At 45.2% G+C, this 22,806-nt stretch overlaps 1 protein-coding gene and 1 long non-coding RNA gene across 4 annotated transcripts in view; one reads left to right on the forward strand and one right to left on the reverse strand.

The window, feature by feature from the left end:
• Nucleotides 1–2,661, reverse strand: part of KCNJ1 (potassium inwardly rectifying channel subfamily J member 1) — a 62,004-nt gene extending 59,343 nt beyond the window's left edge. Inside the window, exon 1 of one of the 3 annotated variants that reach the window (XR_012665795.1) lies at nucleotides 2,218–2,661. The gene's annotated coding sequence lies outside the window, so the exon portion shown is untranslated. The remainder of the gene's footprint in view (nucleotides 1–2,217) is intronic. The other 2 variants (XM_048827412.2, XM_048827414.2) reach the window with 2 other exon arrangements.
• The window catches only part of LOC142069815 (uncharacterized), a 58,062-nt gene that overhangs the window by 31,348 nt on the left and 3,908 nt on the right, over nucleotides 1–22,806 (forward strand). The window lies entirely within an intron of this gene.

Genomic DNA, 22,806 nt, shown 5'->3' on the forward strand with positions numbered 1-22,806 from the left:
CTTCTTATCAGAAATAAAAGACACCCACATGAGCAACGATTATGAAATCCATTCAAAGAGTATCCACTAGCCCCCATCCTCTCCCTTTTCTCATTCAAATTCTGAGCCAGGCTTAGGTTAAAAATGTATATTTGTTTTTACAAGGTAAAGTTCCAGGGACTTTCAAGATTCTTTTAAAGCATTTCAAAACAATATTTTTATCTGGCTACTATTGCTTTCTGGCTTCTTTTAATCAAAATTGGTTTTAGATACAATATTATCAGATGCAAAAGTAATAATTGGCTCTTGTACAGAGCATTTCATTCATCTGCCTCAATACAATGTACAAAGCAAAATCAGTGTCATCAGCCCCTTTTTAAAGTTGGGGAAACCAAGGCATGGAGCAGCAAAATGACTTACTCAGAGCCACATAGCAGGTCAGTGTCAGAGAAAGGAATGATATCCCAGTCCAATACTCTGTGAAGGCATCATTCTAATTTAAAACAAGGTTCCTTTGCATCACTCTAGACTAAATATAATTTACCTTCCCATCAAGAACCCCTTTACACTGCAGAGTGGTGTAAAGGGACCTTTGTGGAAATGAGAATCAGGCCCTAAGTGTGTGTTTGTTTTTTTTAAATATAAACTGAACCTTGTGTCTCTCTCTTTTATGGTTTTGTGATATTTAGGCACAACCAAACACTGTGTGATGACAACAAACTATATGTCACTTAGATTTCACAGGTCATTTTGCATTTGTTCAGGATAGAAATTAAAAAGAAAACAGTTGTGTTCATTAGCCAGTAAGTGCTCTGAGAGAAGGTTTGGTCACTGGGAATAGAAGAGGTGTTATAAGAGAGATGTGGTACAAAGGATAAACCAACATGGTATTAGCAAACACAAGCTTTCTGAAATGTTTTTCTGTAAGTCTGTATAAAAATACTCTGCAGGATCTTTAACAGGGCTAGAAATTGGTAGCTTGACAATTTGTCTCTTGGGATTCTGGTGATATTGCAAATTAGGAGTCCAGAGTTTCTAAGGACGCCTATTACCTTTGTTGAGAGTTCAAGTTGTCACTTGGTTATTTTCTGATTTAGAACTTTTAATAGAAGGGAAGTTTTATTCTTTCTCTGATGGAATGTCACCATGCAAAGAAAGATTCTTTGGTTTCTTTCCATCTTTAGTAAGAACTCTTTGCCCTTTTGTGTTGCCGTTCATCAAAGGACCTCAAGGAATGTTACAAATATTTCATTAAAGGGTCACCTTAAACTGGAATTTTTAAAAAATTAATAATTTTTTAAAATTACCAGCTTCTGACAAAGCACTCTTCAAACAGGATGTCCTGCTTTCTAAATTCATTTTTTACATGCATACATATTTTTCTGCCTCCCTGCTGATATTTAAAAGGCTCCTTGCAGCTGTGGAAAAGTAACTGACTCTATCCAGGGATCAAAGAAACTGACTATGCACAACAAGGTGCTGTCATAGGCACAAAATGGAACAAGTAGAGAATTAAAGGGTTTTCTGCAATTTCTTTCAGTTTTAGTAATTCATCTATATTACATACCCCATCACTCTAGTATCTGAGCACCTCAGTCTCTAATGTATTTATCCTCACAGCACCCTGTGAGGTAATGCAGTGTTATTATCCCCATTGTACAGATGGAGAACTGAGGCATGGAGAGCCTAAGTGACTTGCCCAAAATCACACTGGAAGTCTGTGGCAGAGCAGGAAATTGAAGCCAGGTCTCCCAAATCTCAGGCTAGTGCCCTGACGAGTTGATCATCCTGTCTCTCTAATCTTAGTAATTCTAGATGTTTACATGTAACTAAAATCGGTGCAAAATGTTTGTGTTGATAGCATCTTGTTAAGCCCTGCAGCACCTCTGTTTTATACCTATTTCACAGATGTGTAAACTGAGGCAGAGGGAGCTTTAGTGACTTGCTAAAGTCCCAGAGCAAGTCAATGAGCAAACCAAGACTAGAACCCAGATGTCCTGACTCCAGGTCTCCTGTTTCAATCATTAGGCTGCACTTTGACCCTAAGGAGGTGAGAGGACATAAGGCACAAAGGATGCAGTCCACAAGTTGCACTTAGGGTGCATCTGGATGGTACAGTATGGCTAATTGTACCTAATTGAGCCTAGAAATGGCTGGGCAAGCCCCTCTGGACCTGAGGTGGGTAAAGATTCATCTCCATCAGCTTTCAAGAAGACAACCTAAAATTTCACTCCTTACCTTGTTTGCTAAGCAGTAAGAATGGCCACAGAAGAGAGAAAAGGCTGCCCTGCTTCTTGCACAATGAGTAACTCGCAATATCCCTGGAGCTGTAGGTTTCTTCCGTGCTTTGGTCCTGCATCGGATGGAAGAGAGCTCAAGGTCCCCTTTGGTATTTATGTCACCGTGTTAGCTCAAACTGGTTGACAGCTCATCTATATGCAATGGCACATTAAAGCTGTGCTTTACTTTATAAACTCTGCTAGAAAGGCACAGCAGTGGCGGCTAAATGGTTTAGATATAGCAGAGGTGTCGAGCTGGCAAAGCTAACTAAGGGAACCTGTGCAGAAGGACCTCGGAGGGCCGAACGAAGCTGCAAGCCACCCCCTGCAAGCCTCCCTCCCCTGCACCCTCAGGGTAGTCACAGTGGAAATTGCTCAGCACTTGTTAGAATCAAGTGACCTATGTTACTTATGGGCTCAGCAGGTTAAGGAATAGCCAGGGATCTCCTGACACCTGCCTCTTTTCTGGGCAGGGCTGCTCACACTCTGCATGGTTCATATAATCTGATCTATGGAGTTATGGGGACATCTCTGCCCTCCCCTCCTGATCCCTGACTAGGACCTGGGGACAAACAAAGGAGACGCCATCCCCAGCACATCCTTACATTGAGCCCAGTGCATCCTGGGAGAGGACTCTGGGAGTTTGATTATTACTGGGCGGTTGCTGTCATTGCCATGCGGTGCAGACACAGTCACAGAAGCTCATAGTAATGTACATCTTCAGTGTTTCTCATTGCTTTGGTTTAAGGCGCTCCCAATCCCCTTGGTCCTAACATGGATTAAAGGAACTGAAACACTCTTGGGGGTTGGCAGCTGACCAAGCCTTGCAGACTCCGTTAGAATTTCTGGTTAGACAGCAATCTGATCTCCAAGAAGAAGCTCCCCATCTGAACACTCAGGTTACCCATCATTCGTGGGTCAATGGAACTCGGAGCTTCAAGCAAACAGAGACATCGTCAAGCCTTGCCTCCTGCAAGGTCTGGACAGTCATGCTGGAGAAGATCTTTCCCCTCCTGTTATGACTCTTTGATGGAGTGGTGGTGCGGCATCCATGCTTGGTGGCTATTTCCCAACAGCAGATGTACAGCAACATAATGGAACTGCAGATTTAAAGGGCCAGATCCTACTCCTGTTGAAGCCAATGGGAGTTTTGCCACTCGCTTTAGTGAAAGAAGCATCTGCCCCAAACTGTTCTGAAGAGGGGAAAAACACCAGTATAAAGGCTTAACCATTCTTATTGGTCATCCCCTTGTCTTACTGGCTCAGTCATTAATAATCGATCTAATAACACTTTTATGCAGCACTTTTCAACTTCAAAGCATGCCAATCCATTAGCTACTCCTCCCAACACCCCTCTGAGGCAGGTAAATAAATTCTCTGGCAGGGCTCCAAATAGCCCCCATTTCTCTCCTCCCCAGTTTCTTTAAATAGGTGGGTCTCCTTGAGTGCTCCTGCTCCAGAAAGGTGCTCCAGATGCCCTGGAGAGAGGCATCTGCCCTGTAATGACTGAAGGGGATGGATTTCTCGAAGAAAGCCCAGTCTTCCCAATGCAAAAGGAAAGCCAAATACTCTGGGGATATTATTCAGAGTGGTCTTTTCAGCAACCCTATCAACTACCAGCTGTCTCATGGTCCCATCTAGCTCACATGTATTTTCTCATGGGCCCATAAGCTTAATAGCCTAAGTCAATAGCCTGTTCTGTTGTCCCAGTTGTTTCTTCTGCCCCTTTGACTGGCATTCTAGCACCAGCAAGCAAGGTGGTGGAGTCATCTGCAGTTGTCCTGTGCTTTTTCACAGGCTAGACAGTCAATACGAGCACATGATACATTTCAAGCCATGTGCTTTCACTGCTGGGGCCACCTAATTAATCCTTAAAGGAAGGAAATTTCAAGTGAAGTGTAATACCAACAAAAGGTGCTCGATTGGCAGTCCCTGAGACCAGAACCCTCTGTTTCTCCATAGAACAGCATGGAAAGCCTCAGCTCCAGACTTGCTTCCTTTTAGCAAAGAATCTGAGGACTGACCATGTCTGGCCACTAAACTCTTCTCTCATCCCAAAATGCCTCGGTGCCTGACTCATCCCAATATCACTCTCCAAGTTGGCGGTTGAGGCATATTGGGATAATAGGACAGTGCAGCAGCCGTATCTGGTCAGTCCTTGGCCTCTCTTCAGATGAGGAGCCAATTAATGCCAGTTATGGTGGTGGTGACTTTTCAGTGTGGACCCCTGTCAACTGGGAACTAGATCGAGATCCACCAGCAGATTTCACATGTGCCACCAACTCAACCATAAGTAGCAGAGGCTGGAAGGAGAATTGATAGGGTGTTGGTGGCTCATCAGTCGGGGACAATCCCATGAAGGGGAATTTGGAAGTCCACAAAATGGGACTTCTCTAGTGTCTAGGTGTCTTTAGGATATGCATTTATGCAGTGCTCTGCAAATTCTTCCTGATACCTCTCAGGGCAGATACTTGCAGACAAGAAGAACATTGCTGTGTGGGGGAAGGTTTCCTGTAACCGGATAGCCCAATACTTCCCCCATAGCAAGCCCTCAGGGTAAGACACCTGCAGTGAAAATGCCACATTGAGAAGAAGTTGTCTGTTGTGTGACTTGGACGGCAGGGGAAACAAAGCCAAATTCTCACTGGAAGGAGTAAAGCTCATTACTTTCGTCGAGTTTAGCAGCTTTGGCCAGATCAGTGACCAAGGATTGTTACAAAATGAGAGGGGCAGGGAAGGTGACTGCCAGAGTATTACTTGGTTCACCAGAAAATGTAGGGCACTGATGGTCCGTGCCAAGAGCAGTTCCTCCTTCCACTCACTGTAAGCTGGGTGGATTAATGAATAACACTTGGCTCCAGGTGATCCAGCCCTAACAGGGTGATGGAGCAATAAGTCTGAATCAGAGCAGTGAGCAGCACAGCTGATTGCAACCTGTGGCAGGACCTGGTAGCAGAGGGGATTGGCAAAGAGTCCATGGCAGAACAGGGAAATGAAACCCAGGAGTCCTGAATCCCCTTCCCCTATTCTAATTATCAGACAGTACAGTCTTCATTCTGTGGGCTAAGATAAGCATACAGTAGGAGGCAAGAGGAAGGGGAAAGTACGATGCTTCTTCTGTAGCCTTTCATTGGCAGCGACTGGGATTTCCTTATATTGACAGGTGTGGACACATCAGCCGCACAGCCTTGCTACTTCCCCAGTTCAGTCCTAAGCAAAGCGATACAGACTCTGGGCCGCAGGTGTCCCATGTGTCCAAGGCTGTCACGCCTAGGGCTGATCTTACAAACCCACAGAGTTTAGATCTGACTCCAGCCTTCTCCAACATAGGTGTTTGGAGCTGTGATTTTTGGTTTGATAGCTGAAGAAATGAGCCAACCATGACATTTGGGGGTGTTTAGACTGTACAGTCCAGATCTCCCATTAGTGTAACTCGACACAGCTCCACTTTACACCAGCTGAAGTTCTGAGGTTAGGTTTTGATATGGGTTCATCTCTGGTCAGGGCCGGCTCCGGGCCCCAGCGTTCCAAGCAGGTGCGTGGGGCGCCAGTGAGAAAGGGACGGCAGTTCCTCTGGCCACGGCGGCAATTCGGCCGCAGCTTCTCCCCTTCGTCGGCCGCAGCAGCAAATCGGTGGCAGCTTCTTCCTTTTGCCGACCGTGGCAGTAGTTTTTTTTCACTGCTTGGGGTGGCAAAAACTGTAGAGCTGGCCCTGCCTCTGGTCAAGTCAGGCTTCTGTGAGAGACACAGGAGTTCACATCCTTCATTTCTTTTTGAAGGGCTTAAAGTCAGCAATGAGTTACAGCCCAGTGACCAGGCATCTTAATTATAATTTGATACAAGTACAAAGCATCTGTTCCTTACAGTACATACCATCCCATAACAAACCTCCTCAGATGAGACAGATTAAAGTGACACCAAGCCCCAAAGGAAGGGCTTGTTTCATCTCAGACGCTGCGTTTTTCTCCCTCCCCTCTCCTCCCCTCCATTGCCTTCTCATCTACCCACACACAGACAAAGAGGAATAGATTTAGATAACTAGCAGAAGTTTAAGTCATAGTAGATGGTATAAGAAGCATCTAATCTAAACTCAGTAGTATTCAGCAGTAAGAGTCAGTAAGTCCTATGGCCTGTGTTTATGCAGGAGGTCAGACCGGATCATCACAATGGTCCCCATATGGCTTTATAAATCTAAGGATGAATCTATTCCTGGCTCTGTCACTGAGCTTGATCAAGTCACGTTACTGCTCTGTGCCTCAGTTTCCCCATCTGTAAACTTGAGATCATAACCCACTTTTTCAAAGTGCTTGCAGAGCTGGGAATAAAAAGCTCTACCTAAGTTCAGTGCAAAGCATTATTTGTCTCGCTGCAGCCACCTGTCACTTTACAATTCTTTCAAAGCAGCTGACAATAGGCTGGATTGTCATGGTTGCTCATCTGGAAATTCTGAATGGATCAAATTCAGGGTGGCGCCTTTTGAATCAGGGGTTCACCTCCCTGCGGATGCCCCCAGGTGTGTCTGTTTTTGTCTTGAAAGCCTCTATTTTCAGCTCAGCCCACTGTTGACCATTTTGACCTTCCTTTTTCACCAGCTCTTACTTTGGGGAGTCATTCCATTCTCTGCCTGTTGTCCTGCTAGCTTTCGTAGAGTGGCTGCATCTTCTGTGCTGTTAGACCCAGAGTTTGGGGAGATGGGGCGTTATTAGCAGTATTATTATTATTTTTACTTTGGACAACATCCCAGTTGCCTAGAAACAGCATTAATAGAACAGGTTTCAGAGGAACAGCCGTTCTAGTCTGTATTCGCAAAAAGAAAAGGAGTACTTGTGGCACCTTAGAGACTAACCAATTTATTTGAGCATGAGCTTTCGTGAGCTACAGCTCACTTCATCGGATGCATACCGTGGAAACTGCAGCAGACTTTATATACACACAGAGAATATGAAACAATACCTCCTCCCACCCCACTGTCCTGCTGGTAATAGCTTATCTAAAGTGATCAACAGGTGGGCCATTTCCAGCACAAATCCAGGTTTTCTCACCCTCCACCCCCCCACACAAATTCACTCTCCTGCTGGTGCTAGCCCATCCAAAGTGACAACTCTTTACATAATCAAGTCGGGCTATTTCCTGCATAGATCCAGGTTTTCTCACATCCCCCCCACCCCCATACACACACAAACTCACTCTCCTGCTGGTAATAGCTCATCTAAACTGACCACTCTCCAAGTTTAAATCCAAGTTAAACCAGAACATCTGGGGGGGGGGTAGGAAAAAACAAGAGGAAACAGGCTACCTTGCATAATGACTTAGCCACTCCCAGTCTCTATTTAAGCCTAAATTAATAGTATCCAATTTGCAAATGAATTCCAATTCAGCAGTTTCTCGCTGGAGTCTGGATTTGAAGTTTTTTTGTTTTAAGATAGCGACCTTCATGTCTGTGATTGCGTGACCAGAGAGATTGAAGTGTTCTCCGACTGGTTTATGAATGTTATAATTCTTGACATCTGATTTGTGTCCATTTATTCTTTTACGTAGAGACTGTCCAGTTTGACCAATGTACATGGCAGAGGGGCATTGCTGGCACATGATGGCATATATCACATTGGTGGATGTGCAGGTGAACGAGCCTCTGATAGTGTGGCTGATGTTATTAGGCCCTGTGATGGTGTCCCCTGAATAGATATGTGGGCACAATTGGCAACGGGCTTTGTTGCAAGGATAAGTTCCTGGGTTAGTGGTTCTGTTGTGTGGTATGTGGTTGTTGGTGAGTATTTGCTTCAGGTTGCGGGGCTGTCTGTAGGCAAGGACTGGCCTGTCTCCCAAGACTTGTGAGAGTGTTGGGTCATCCTTTAGGATAGGTTGTAGATCCTTAATAATGCGTTGGAGGGGTTTTAGTTGGGGGCTGAAGGTGACCGCTAGTGGCGTTCTGTTATTTTCTTTGTTAGGCCTGTCCTGTAGTAGGTAATCCGTCCCCAGGGTGCATTGCTACATTATGCTTCTCACAGGGCCTTTCTTTTGAGGATCTCAAAGCACTTTCTCAGCATTAATAAATGAAACTCCTCCATGCCCCAAGGAGGTGGGGGAATGTCATTATTCTTGTTTTGCAGGGAGCCACAGAAGGCCAAAGAAAGATGAAAGGCTTGGGTTGAAATCCCGGCTCCACGAAGCCAATCCCACCCCTGCTCTCCCATGCAATTTGTGGGGGAGCTGAAAAGCATGTTATCAGTGTCTTACCCAGTATCACTTGGGACCCTATCCAACTCCCACTGAAGCCAATGGAAAGCTCCCCACCCCTTTGGCTTGTCATGGGCTGGATTGAGCCCACGGTGAGCAGCAGTTGAGCACAGAAGAGAGCAGCAGCCCTCAAGTTGTGCAAAGTGCAATCTAATTATTTCTCGGTGGTGGGAATGTGGTACCAGAGTAGGGTGACCAGGAAGCCAGTGTGAAAAATCAGGACGGGGGTGGGGGATAATAGGCGCCTATATAAGACACCGCTCCTGAATATCAGGACTGTCCCTATAAAATTGGGACATCTGGTCACCCTATACCAGAGGTAGCACGGCCAGCCTACAAATAGGCTAGGAATGGCTACTGCTACTGAATGGCTATGAATTCCATATCTCCTATTCTGTTACCTTCTCTACCCTGTTCCTCAGCCCGCCTGTGCGTGCCCACCTAGCTCTTCCGCTTTGCCTTTCAGATTGCAAGCTCTCTTGGGAAGCGGCTGTCATTGATTATACATTGGTATAGCACACAGAACCATGAGGCCCGACCTGCTTGTGACATTTAGGCAGTACTTTAATATAAATGTTAAATCATAATAGTACTACTAACAAGTAATTCATGGAATAATAGACTTTAGGTGGTAGCTTTGCCATAAATTCCAAGGGCAGCAGGACTCACTGAAAATTAGTCTTGTTAATTAATAAGTGTAATTAGTTACACTTTAAAAATACATCATATTTTTGTGTGATATTATTCGCATCAAATAAAGCCTTGATTTGAAATATCCCACTATTTTCTGAGCTGAAAGTTGCAGATATTTCTGATACATGCTGCATAGTAACTTGTGTGTTTAACAGAGGGTTCTGCAAAAATCATGGGAAGTGGCCAGTTTGGTATCTTTTGTATCAACCTTATTTCTGAAGGTCACAGACATTAGAAATGACCACTCAAAGAATGATTGTGTTACAGCTGAGTGAGCGTGTGAAAAAGCTCCGGTAGGGAAGGCAGTAAGAACAGGTTGGATGGCAGGTATGATCACATCTGGTAATAAACAATCAGGCAAAGAGAAATACCAGCTGTTCTGCAACAACCTTTCATCAGCACTGGAGAAAAGATGGAAGACTTGATGTGGCTTCATGGACATTAGACTCTGTAAATGTGTTGTAAAAAGAGAGTGGTTAATGAATAGAACTAGCTGGAAAAGGGAAATCCCTTTCGACCAAAACAAATCATGTTTTTGAGGAAAAAAAATGTCTCCCAAAACAGGATGAAAAGTCACAAGTGTGAACTTTTAGCAGGAAGGGGTTTCAGTGAAAACTCCATCTTGGGAGAACTGAAATGGAATTTTTCAGCTTCCTAGCTGCATGCTGGTAGATGGTGAACTTGACAAGAGCCTTCAAGCCCATTTGCCAGAGAGGCACTCAACCTCCTTGCCTCACCTCCAGCTCCAGAAACCAGAGAGGCAGAGCGGCTCCCTGTCTGGGAGGTGGATAAGCAGAAAGGTTCTCAGCCTCTCTTGCCCCGGAGCTGGGGGGAAGGTAGAGAGACTGGGCACATGGGATCTCTGTCTGTTTGTCACTGGAGCTGTAGGGGAGGCTGAGAGCCAGGGAGGGCAGAGGATCTGGGCACTTAGCCTGAGCAGAGGATCCGGGCACTTAGTCTTGGCAGCCCTCCTGGCAGGTTTTTGTCAATTTCCCTTTCTGCCTGAAGGACAAGTGCTTTCCAGCCAAGTCAGGAAGCCATCATTTCAATTTGCCTGATGGAAAGTCAACATTTTAAAACAAAATTTAAAATTTTCCCACAGCAAATTTTGATTTTTGTGAAAGGGCATTTTCCATTGGAAAATTATTCTGGCAGAAAATTCCTGACCATCTCTATTGTTGGAGTCAGTGTGGCCCAGGAGATAGAGCACCATCCTGGCAGTCAGAAAATCTGAGTCCTTTTACTCACCTGCTGGGTGACCTGGAATAAGTCTATATGCCTCTGTCACCCCTCTCACCCCTTGTCTACTTAGACCGTAATCTTTGGGACAGGAGCTGTCCCTTACTATATGTTTGTGCTGTGCCTAATACAAAGGGGGCCCAACTTCACTGGGACTTCAGCATGCATAAGTACCATGCTGAATTGGGGCTTGAGTGCTGACTGCCATGAGACAGATGGTCATTCTTATCTCTTGTGGCAGGGAGTTCCACAGTCTGCATCAGACTCCTGTGAAAGTTCTGTTTCTCACACTCACAGGTGTCTTTCCATGGCGCCTGCGGAATGGAGCTGCCACCATGAGGAAGGAGTGATCATCCTCAAAAAGAGATTGTCTCTACCTACCTGAGTGCCCATCTTGTGGACAATATATGCCAGAACGTATTTACTTAGTGCAGCAGTCCATGCTGCTGTAGAATGAGGTAAATGCACAGCATCAGATCCTTCATCGGATTTGTTTCTACATACATCCAAAGTCTGCTCCATGCACAAAACTATGTAAAATATCCATATGTGGTACATGGGTAAATATCCTTTTTCAATAAGGCTTCTAGCTAGTGCTTCACCCTTTTTTTTAAAGCCCCCCCTCTACAACACTGGAATAAGATGTGTGTGTTTGTTTTCAGGAGGTGTTCAGGATAGCATGAAATGAGCATGGCACGCAAGCCCCCTCTGCTGGTTAAAGCAGGGACCACTAGAGGTGATTGTTTGCCAGCACTATACGGGTGGAGGGAAGTTCAAAACAAAAAGTTGAAATCCTCAGCCTCAGAGGTTTGCATTTTTGCAAATTGTCCAGTCTGATGACAAAAAACACACCCAAACTTCATGGTTTTGGTTTGAAATTTGGAAGAGTTTCTCAAGTCAAAAATGTGATATTCAAAATTTCCTTTTGTGCCCAAATCCTTTACCCCTGCCAATATGCAGAGTTGGATAGGCTGAGTGCTTTTAATGGGAAAATGACCATTTTGCAAAAATGTTGGGAGAGAGGAAGGGAGGGAAAACATTTTGGGGTCATTAAATGGCCCAAAACAAAGAAATGCCAGAAAAAAAAGTGTCCGTTTTGCAATAGACTTTTGAATTTCATGCATAAGGTGGGAGGTGTTGAGAAGATAGTAAGACATTGCCAAAAGTTGAAGCACACATAATGAAAGCTTGTGTGACACTCATCATCTTTGGTTGACATGCTGGGGATTGAACCAGGGCTCTCCCCATCTGAAAGTGTAAACTGCAACAGCTTGACCTAAAGAGTCAGTTTCTATAGCTTTGTCAGACTTATTGGCTTTGGTTTGGGATCCATGTGGATCTTCTCCCACACACTTACCAGTAGTTACATTTGCTTCTTTGGCTCTGATTTAAAGCTTTAAGACTGGGAGGAGGATGCAGTTCAAACACTGATCTCTGTTACGCCAGTGTAAATCGGGGGTAACTCCACTGAGTTCAGGAGAGTAATCCCTGATTGAAAATGGTTTAAATGAGATGGGAATCTGGCCCAAGTATACAAAGGAATTTTCTTGGCACAGATGGGTAAGTCACTGATATATAATCATACATCAAATTCATAGCCATTCTGGAAGTACAGTAATTCAGTTTCAATAGCTGTCTTGGCATGACAAGGTATATGAGAGTTGCCAGAGTGAATGCATCAGTTTCCTTTGTGTAGGCCTACATTCATTCTACAAGGTTTCAGTGGTATTTTTAGTGTGGAAAGATCGTACCCTGGGGCAATTTAAGTGCTGAGATGACGACACAGCTCAACAATCCCTCGAGATCTTGTGACATACAGAATCTTGGGGGCTAGGGGGGACACATCAGCGAGGCCATGTTGTCTCGGCCAACTTTTTGTCCATTCTGCTTCTGTTAAACTTCCATGTTCAGAACAGGTGAGAGTTATGCTAGCCCCCAAAAGGAGAGAGGTGGGCTAAACCAAGAGCAGAGCAGCCTTGAACTAAGCAAGTGCTGGACAAGCTTCCCCAGTGACTCCTTGCCTACAACACCATGTAGGGGATTTATTGCTCCAAGCTCCGTGCTTCTTTGACGCTGCTGCACATCCAAATAAGTGCTTATTGGCACCATTGCATGGCACATCGCACATGCAAAGCTGGACTTCTGAACATAGCAAGTGCCTGCCCAAATTGTGCAGTGATCACTTAGGTGCTGGCCTATTTAAAAAATGTTCCCCAAAAGCAAATCTTTCTCCTGGCACTTCCCCACAACTGATTCCTCCTCAGCCCTTTTGAAAGCTTCAGGATTCCCTGGGGACGCTTGTACACTACCCAACTGGTATACTAATAGGATGTCACCATTAAGCATCTTCCAGGTTATTGGCTCCTGGAGACAGTCCCTCCAGCCAGCAGCCCACAATCCAAATGACCTCTGTTCAAACAGTTATGTTACAGGAATTGTCTGGACTGAGTTTCTGAGGCTGCAGAGTTCTCTACTGCACAGGGATGTTATGTAGTTAGATAAATTAAAGATTGTGCAGTGCTCTGATACTACAGTGATGGAGGCTGTATACAGAGCTGGATGCATTTGTGGAGGTAAATAGAAATTTAGCTGAAAAGTATTTTGGGGAGTTCCAAAACTGTTCATGAATTTGGGTCAAATGCGACAAATAGTTTTAAACAGAAAAACCTGAACAATCAAGACGTCTCAACGTTTCATTTTGGCTTTTCATTTCAAAACAGTATTTTGTTTTCAAATTTGGCCAATTTAAACACACTCACACCCCCGCAAAAGGGGGTGAAAAACACCTGAAAATTTTTCAAATGAAAATGAAATACTAGGGGGAAAAAAAACCATAGTGACTTGACTGAAACATTTTGGTTCACTAGAAACATATAGAAAACCCCCAAAATTTTTGTTTTGAGTTGACCTGAAACATTTCAGTTGATTCAAAGACCTTTTTTTTTCTTCTTCTTTTTTTTGATTCAATGAAAAATTTAGAAAAAAAATTGTTTGGGTTTGAATCAAAATGGATTTTTTTTCCAGATTTTTCGATTCAGCTGCTGAATTCAGAATCAGTTATTCACTCAGCTCTAGCCAGATAAATCACTTAGATACACTGAATGAACTTGAGATCTTTGATCCCAAAGCACAGAACTCTACCATTTGAGCAAAAAGGGTAATCCCCTAAGCAGGCAGTAACAGTAGGAGGCTGTCATCCTATGTGTACCAGTAGAGGCAGATGCAAAGCACGACTTTACAAACATATTACGCAAGCAATACACTATTGGCAGCTCAGCCCCATAGCAAATGCATGACTAATTCCATCCTGTGCAGCTAGGCAATGAAAAAAGTGATGGGGAAAGCCCCTTTGCTCCCAGAGTATTGGGAATGTGGAGGAGGTAGAAATGGGAAGGCTGGAACCCACAGGACGTTTTGTCCTTATTGCCTGAGCCAGACAATGACTGTAATTTTACACTTATAAATTCATATTGGGGGATTGCTGGATAGGTCTGTAATTGCCTTCAGGATTATTCTGTACGAGGGATAGAGAGAACATTCCCAGAGTTATTGGATGTCATCTCACTGCAGACTGAACAAAGGGAAAACATTCCAAGCGCAGCTATGACATATCTATGTGTGGGAGGAGAGGCTTTCAAGCTGCAGTCTTCCTCCGCCGAGACTGTTACAAGGTCAGCTGGCGCTGTAGATGCAAATATGCCGAGAACAAGATGTACAGATGTGCTGGGAGGCAGGGACCCAGGCATGCTGGCATCATCAACAGACCTGGATCCTGGCCAAGGTAGATGGCAATGAAGACGCAGCGAAGTTCATAAAAATGTGCTTTGCTGCACAGATCTATCAGAATTCACCTTCTCACTGCATTGCATCATTTGACATTTTGGAGTCCTGGCTTCAGCAGACTCTCTGAATTTTATTTGGAGGGAGAGAAGACTCTTCTTATTAAAGTGCTACATATTCCCACAGCAGTGATCAGAGGCTATTGTAGGCCTAGCAAATCGACTATTGGCCTATGCATCAGAAAACCTAAATTGTATTCCTGACTTTGCCACTGATCTGCTGTGTGACCTTGGGCAAATCATTTCATGTCTGTGTGCCTGTTTGCCACACACCCCCTTTGTCTGCCTAGAGCAATATGAATATGCTACTATTGATAAATAATACATCTTACAATGCTTATTTCCATCTATATGCCAGCATGAATGGGAGTGTTATATATAGTTAGATTAAGTTTAGAATTGGTTTTACTATTGTGCATTAGAAATACTTCTACAGAATATCATAGTATTTTTCTCCTTTTAATAAAGGCTAAATTCTGTTGGAGACATGAAAAGTCCTAATATTTCATTGCCTCTATTTCCCTCCATCACGCCTACATCAGCCCACTTAGCCTTCCAACAGATGAGTTTTGGATGCAGTTCTTTTCACATAGAAGGTGTCTGTATTAAATTTCTTTAGAATGAAATACCATCTCCAAGGGTTAGATCAAGGTATAGACACTAGAGACCTGTGATTAGGGGCCCAGCTCTTGGAGTCATGTGATGAAAGCAGGATCTCAGAAGTGAGTTTCACACATGTGGGTGCAAGAAAAAGCTTGAAAGTATAGTCCAAATCTGGGATATTTGCCAGAGTGTGAAGACCGCCTGAAACAGTAGTTCTTAGAGGTGTGCACTACCCCATGCAGCTCAGTGGGGTGTTAACTCCAAGTCTCACTGCTCTTGGGGGCCCTAGCAATCACCATCCCAGCAATGGACTCTGTGGGGCAAGAGAAGAGCATACAAGGCCTGGCCTATGCTTCCAAGCAGATACATTCCAGCTGCTGAGGTTAACCCTGGGATTTTCTATGCTACAACACCTGTCTCTCCAGCAGGGAGAAGAGACCCCTGCAGCTGGTCCTAGGGAGGAAAAAGAGATTCCCACACTTCTGTGGAAGGGGAGTGGGGATCCGTGCCAATCCAGGTGGGGGGACAGGGACACAGCACAGGGGTGGAGTCATGGAGGATCCAAGCTGCGTTGAACCTGGGCTGTCAGATTGCCTTAACCCGAACCGGCTGTCTCCATCTGAGGTCAGAGGCAGAAAGCACAGACACTTCCCCTCCTCAGCCCCTTTAAGCTTATGCAGATCCTAATATCCATCAAAAGAAAACTGAGTCAGCACAGAGAGCTGAATGACCCAGGCCTCGATCAAGCAAAGTCAGATACCTCCTCCGCTGAGCTCATCTCCCGCTGGGCTTCTCAGCCTCGAGCAGCTTCTTCCTGGCCAGCATGGCAGGGGCTGTCCTGACCTTGTGTCAGCTGAACATTTCTGGCCAGGCTAGGTCATCTGAACCCCACTCTAATGTCTCAGGGTGACACAATCAAATGAAACCTCTGCCTAGACTGGACTCAACATGGAGAGCTAGAATATAAAGGAAGTGGCCCCAATTCTGGGTTCCCATCTGTTTACTTGACACTGCAGTGGCTGTAGAAAAGACGGCTTAGCTGCCCACCTGGGAACGTGGCTGCAGCCATATAAAATTCCAGAGCAGCTACACCTGCTTTCTTCAGGGTGACACTGGGTCTGGAACAGGGTGGCTTGCCCCATGGACAGGAAAGCCTAGGTCTAAGCCAACCCTGATTCCAGAATGAGCCCCACCTGAGATGAATCAGGAGATTCCAATATAAAAAGAAAGCATGCCCCCCGCCCAGGAGATGTGGGGTGGGGTGGGAGAGATACTTCAGTAATGTTGGTAGGTGCTACAGGGAACAAGAAAGTGTTGGAATCAGCTGAAGGAAAGTGCCAGGAAGCAGGAGAGAGTGAGGAATACTCTCCCGGCAGGGAAACCAGGGGAGAGAACCTATCCAAACAGAGAGAGACTGGAAAGACCTGTGAAGAGAACAAATTCTGGTGAAGGAAATGCTAGGAAGGAGAGAGACAGTCCCTCAGGGAGGTGGGGCTGTGCCAAGAAGAAACTGGGTTGACCGCTGTGTGAGTTTGTATTCTATGTTTGAAAGATTTTGTGTTATTTTGGATTACTGGGAGAGAGACTAAACTAGGGTTGGAGTCTGGAGGGCCAGTATGTACCTGAGATGTAAATAAACGGGTCCCCTTTTGGGGCTGGTTTGAGTTACCTTTGAAGTGTGAGCTCTTAAAGGAGCCCTGAAAAGGGGGGAAATGAGGGAGGGTGCTATAGAGTGACCTCTGGCCATGAGGGGGTGCTCAGGAGCAGGCTGCCCATGGTACAGGGTCCTATGGTCTAGGGTTCGGCTTCTCCACAGAACGCTCTGCTCTTCTGATAGAGATGGGCAGTCTCCCTGGTGTAGCGTGTTCACTGCTGAGCACTCAAGAGGTTGACCTAGGTCTTCACCAGGGATGGGAACACTGATTTCAGGGGTAGAGGAGTAACTCCCTCCAGTTCCTTGAATGCCTGCTTATTTCTGGAGCTGAGCTTTTTCTATGTTTCTATACCGTTTGCTTTCCTTTCATTGTTACTTACACTTTCAGCAGCATCTGCCTCCAGCCAGGACCAGAAATGACTGTGCTGGAAAAGCCTATTCTCAAGTTGTCATAAATATAAAGGGAAGGGTAAACACCTTTAAAATCCTTCCTGGCCAGAGGAAAAACCCTTTTACCTGTAAAGGGTTAAGAAGCTAGGATAACCTCGCTGGCAAAATGACCAATGAGGAGACAAGATACTTTCAAAGCTGGAGGGGGGGAGAAACAGAGGCTCTCTCTGTCTGTGTGATGCTTTTGCAGGAACAGAAAAGGAATGGAGTCTTAGAACTTAGTAAGTAATCTAGTTAGATATGTTTCAGAGTAACAGCCGTGTTCGTCTGTATTTGCAAAAAGAAAAGGAGTACTTAGAATCATAGAATCATAGAATATAAGGGTTGGAAGGGACCCCAGAAGGTCATCTAGTCCAACCCCCTGCTCGAAGCAGGACCAATTCCCAGTTAAATCATCCCAGCCAGGGCTTTGTCAAGCCTGACCTTAAAAACCTCTAAGGAAGGAGATTCTACCACCTCCCTAGGTAACGCATTCCAGTGTTTCACCACCCTCTTAGTGAAAAAGTTTTTCCTAATATCCAATCTAAACCTCCCCCACTGCAGCTTGAGACCATTACTTGTGGCACCTTAGAGACTAACCAATTTATTTGAGCATAAGCTTTCATGAGCTACAGCTCACTTTGCTGTAGCTCACGAAAGCTCATGCTCAAATAAATTGGTTAGTCTCTAAGGTGCCACAAGTACTCCTTTTCTAGTTAGATATGCGTTAGATTCTGTGTTGTTTAAATGGCTGATAAAATAACATGTGCTGAATGGAATGTATATTCCTGTTTTTGTGTCTTTTTGCCTAAAGGGATTCTCTATGTTTTGAATCTGATTATCCTGTAAGGTATTTACCATCCTGATTTTACAGAGGTGATTCTTTTATTTTTTCTTCAATTAAAATTCTTCTTTTAAGAACCTGATTGCTTTTTCATTGTTCTTAAGATCCAAGGGTTTGGGTCTGTGTTCACCTATGCAAATTGAGGATTTTTATCAAGCCTTCCCCAGGAAAGGGGGTATAGGGTTTGGGAGGATTTTTGGGGGAAAGACGTTTCCAAGCAGGCTCTTTCCCTGTTATATATTTGTTAGACACTTGGTGGTGGCTGCAATAAAGTCCAAGGGCAAAAGGTAAAATAGTTGGTACCTTAGGGAAGTTTTAACCTAAGCTGGTAAAAATAAGCTTAGGGGGGGTTTTCATGCAGGTCCCCACATCTGTACCCTAGAGTTCAGAGTGGGGAAAGAACCTTGACATAGATGACAGGAACACGGTCTAAAACAGAGCTTGTAGGTGCAGAGAACAGGACACTTCAGCTGGGTCCATTCTGGGGGGCAGTGAGCCAGACAACCAGGTCTGCACTTCACTCCACGTCCCCAGCCAGCCTTATGACATAAGTCATTGCTGACCCACCCACAAGCAGTAACATAACCAAAATCTCAGACTAGAATCTGCTAACCTGGGAGGTTTGGAGAGAATAGAGTTGTGCTCCTTTTGAGGATGCTCTGGTACTCGATTATATTGAGGTGAGACTGCCCAGTGATGGGTACCTTTGAAATTCTTCCAGCCATCCTAACCTTTTGGGAACTGAGCAAACCCTAACTCAAACCTCTTGAGGTTCTCGGATCAGTAGTTCCAGCTGCCTGTCCTTTGGAGTCCCATGCTCTCTTCAGTCTACCATCCTGCAGTTAGGACAGTCAGTTCCCAGATCTTTTTGTGGGGTCTGAGAAGGAACCCCAACTCCACAAAGTCTTACTCTTTAGGAGATGGGAGCCCATGTTAGAAATCAGCTAGTGCTTCTAATTTCATAAATGAATGTGCTTAAGGTCCTCCCTAGTCCTCCCCATGCAGCTGATCTGATCTTTCAGATCCTTTGTCACTGTAGGATGTCTGTAGGGATGTGGTGTGGTTTGCGGGGGCGAATCTGAACTACACTGCTGCTGGTTAATAGCAGGAGACTGAACCATGATTGCAAAATGAAACCTGTCTTCTAGCTCTTGACAGCTAGCATTAGGCTGCCCAGTGATGAAGAATCCAAGCTAACATTTGAATGCTCTGCTGTCTTTATCTCCAGGGATGTATTAGGAGATGGATAAGTTCCACTTGCAAGCAATAGTTTCTGTGTCATAGCAGAGGCCATCATGTGCCAAAGGCCAGGCACATGGTAGTATTAATGTCTGTTGCATCTAGTAACCTCCCATCTATAAAGAACTGGCTTAGGGACAAATCTTTTCCTGAGGTGCATCCACAGCTCCTGTCAACTTGGGGATGGGGAGAGAGACAGACACACATGCTAAGGGCAGAAATCATCCTTGACTCTTCAGAAACCTCAAGTGCCCTAGGGGATCACCAGTTCCTGTAGTAAAAGCCAGAACTTCACCATGGGAATACATTGCATTTTGTTCCCTGGTAGCATTCCTCTTTTTTCCAGTTGTACTAGTGGCCGTCACTAAGGCAGAAATTTGTCCTATACCAGTACAAGGTGTATGCACCACATAAATCCCATGTAAGCCCTAAGAAAAGTGGATTGGTGCATAGGCTTGTGCTTGGGGTGGAAGTCACACAGACTGATTTAGCCCAGACAGTGTTCAAAATGGTGTCCTCTACCTCTTCGACTCACACTCTGTCTCTGGGACTCCAGAGAGCGACACGACATAGCATTCAATACACAGACCTATCAGCCAGCACTTCCAAGTCCCAATCCCAACCCTGCAATGGTCTTTCCTCTTTAGCCCTGGCCACATCACTTAGCCTGTCTGACTCTATTTCCCCATCTGCAGAAAGGGAAGGCTAAATGTAGAGCACCTAGCATAAATACTACAGTATTAATCAAAATTGTGTGGGTGTGGATTGTAGTTACACCACTACTCCACAAATGTTGTAAGAATTAATGCTTGTACGCTGGTAAGTATTGCTATTCTTCGAGGGTGAAATTCACGCATGTGCAGAGGACCATCACAAGGTCTATATGCCACTTGAACCCTCCTGTTAGGGAACTGGTGCCTTTCTGGAAAATATGCTTTAGTCAAACATATGTTATAGGGCTATTAGAAATAACTGGATGAAATTCTCTGGCCTGTATTGCACAGAAGGTCACACTAGATGATCTATTGGTGCCTTCTGGCCTTAAAACCAGTGACTTCAGGAGTGCTTAATCTTTGTGCTGGGTGAATTTTACCTCTAATCAACATATATTCAGTTGGCACTACTGCCTCATTGGTGAGGGAAACATGTTCCCTTCCCCCCCACTCTCACCCTCCCCCCCCAGGAATATAATTTCCTTTTGACAGTTATTTATTTGAACTATGTATGAATGAGTTAGCTGGAAACATTCATCAGTCTATGGTAGTTTTGAAATAGTCATGTATTTTTACTGTGTATTTTATGTCCTCTTTAGTCATTTATGTGCTGCTGCTGGGGCAGGGGATTCTTTCATGCATTTATAAATGTTAGATTTTGCTGCACGGCCTGGAAATAAATTCTTGAAACGGTTCCCTTAAGTCCCAAGTTGCTTGAAGAACTGCTGGGAATGTTCCCAGTGGTTGCTGAGGCTGTGGAAGGCCACAAGCTTGCATGCCACCTGGTGTAATAGGAGTGTAGCTGTTTAATGGAGGTAGACTTTTTAGGAACAGGAATGTGTCAGTTAAACAATTGTCCTGGTTCTTGCAGGCTCCCAAGAACACATTGTGCTGGGACACTCAGCTGAGAAATTGCACTGAAATTCAGCTACATGCAAGAGAAGCTGGAATCTGGCCACAACTGCCCAGCTGAGAATTCTCTGGGCAGAACTAGTTGCTGTCCCAAGATAGCAGAAGGAGAGGAGATAGGGAAGAAGTGCTCTACTGCTGCAATTCACAGCAGGCGTATGGTGCACTGCCCCTAGACTGATCTAACTGATGCTGGGGTGGGAGGACATAACTGGCTCTCTGATGACCCACCCCCGCAAACTTTTCCTATACCAAATGGTGCTGGCACGAGAGACAAACTGGCCTTTCTTAACAAGGAGATGGATGTCTTGGGAAGTGGCAACGGGACATGGAGCCTGCCCTCTCCGACAGATCTCTAGTTCAAATCAAGCCCAGGTTAGCTGTAAGTGACCCTTTCCATCTCTGGTCAATGTCTAATGACCTCAGTACAGATCTCAAAGGGCCAGGCTCCATGTTCCAAAAACCACCACCGCAAACTGGCACTAATAGGCAAGGATTTATTGGTCAGGCACTATAAGCTCATCCACCTACCTATGTACGCCACGCCCACCCCCGTAGTGTCTGGGCTCCTTACCGCTCTCTCCTGGCTCTAGACCTGGTCCTGTCCAGTCTCCTGGATAAGGTTGGGACTTACTGCCAGTGCAGTATGGAGGAAGCTCTGTCTCTGCTGGAGCTGTTTTTCTGAGGCCTTCAGCTCCACGGCTGCCAGTCTGGAGCACAGGGCTTACTACGGCACATCTTGAGTCCCCCAGAATTGCTGAAAGTAGATTGCAGACAGCACTGGGGGTGGGGGGGTGGTGGAATTAAATGAACTAGCTATGCCACGTTTAGGTCTGAAAAGCATTGCGTCTAGAGTCTATCCTCTGGAAATCATCTCTGTGCCAGCTATCAGGGTGCCAGTTAAACAGCTGCTAAATCTGTTGGTTACTTTTGTTTTATTTCCCCCCAAATCTGTGGAGTGCAAGGCTAATGAGCCATTTCATCAGTCATGTAAAATCCAGTTCTGCCTGGGAGCGTGCATTGCTGTCCTTTCCTCTCAATTGGAGGCATGCAGATGCCTGTGATGGGGGTGTACAAATCCCATGATTGTAGCCAAGGGGCTAATGGGAGCCTGAGAGCTCAATTAACCCACTCTGTTACCCCTGGAAGGGTGTTAGACTCAATACCATCTCAGACCCAGTGGGGGAAAAACCTGGGCAGCTACCACTCTGAAGGAAGAGTGGGGTTGAAGTAGAGCTTGGAGGGGCGGGGGCAGAGAGCATAGAACTGATGACTCATATTGCATTGGATGCTACTTGTTTGGGACACTGATACCACTTAAGAGGCAAGGCTGTTTATGACCTGATGGCAGGGCCGAGTCACTAAAAGAACCAGACCCACTGCAGGGTCTGAATTACTATAGAGAGACATCTGAGGGGGAAGGCCCTGCCATGCCATGCCATGCCCAGCCATGGGGTGGTATGCTGACTGGTGAGCCACTCTTCTCCAGTGCCCAAGAGCAGAAATTTGCAAGTCACCAAGCTATGTAAGGCTAAGTCTGCTAGGGTAGAATGTAGAGCTGGAGTCAACTCCATGTCCTGCTGGGTTTAGTGGTAGTAAAGTGAAAGAGCTATTGAACATGAGAACGGCCATACTGGGTCAGACCAAAGGTCCACCTAGCCCAGTATCCTGTCTTCTGACAGTGGCCAATGCCAGGTGCCCGAGAGGGAATGAACAGGTAATCATCAAGTGATCCATCCCATTGTCCATTCCCAGCTTCTGTCAAACAGAAGCTTCATCCCTGCCCATCTTGGCTAGTAGCCATTGATGGACCTATCCTCCATGAACTTATCTAGTTCTTTTTTGAACCCTGTTATAGTCTTGGCCTTCTCAACATCCTCTGGCAAAGAATTCCATAGGTTGACTGTGCGCTGTGTGAAGAAACACTTCCTTTTGTTTGTTTTAAAACTGATGCCTATTAATTTCATTGGGTGACCCCTAGCTCTTGTGTTATGAGAAGGAGTAAATAACACTTCCTTCTTTACTTTCTCCACACGTCATGATTTTATAAAATCTATCATATAGACCTATATTGACTCATCCTTCTGTCTGTTATGGGAGAAGGATGTCTGAGAAATGCCAACAGGGAAGAAGCAAGGTCCAGTCCCAT

Source organism: Caretta caretta, chromosome 22, assembly GCF_965140235.1.
Source record: "Caretta caretta isolate rCarCar2 chromosome 22, rCarCar1.hap1, whole genome shotgun sequence".
Classification (NCBI taxonomy): domain Eukaryota; kingdom Metazoa; phylum Chordata; order Testudines; family Cheloniidae; genus Caretta; species Caretta caretta.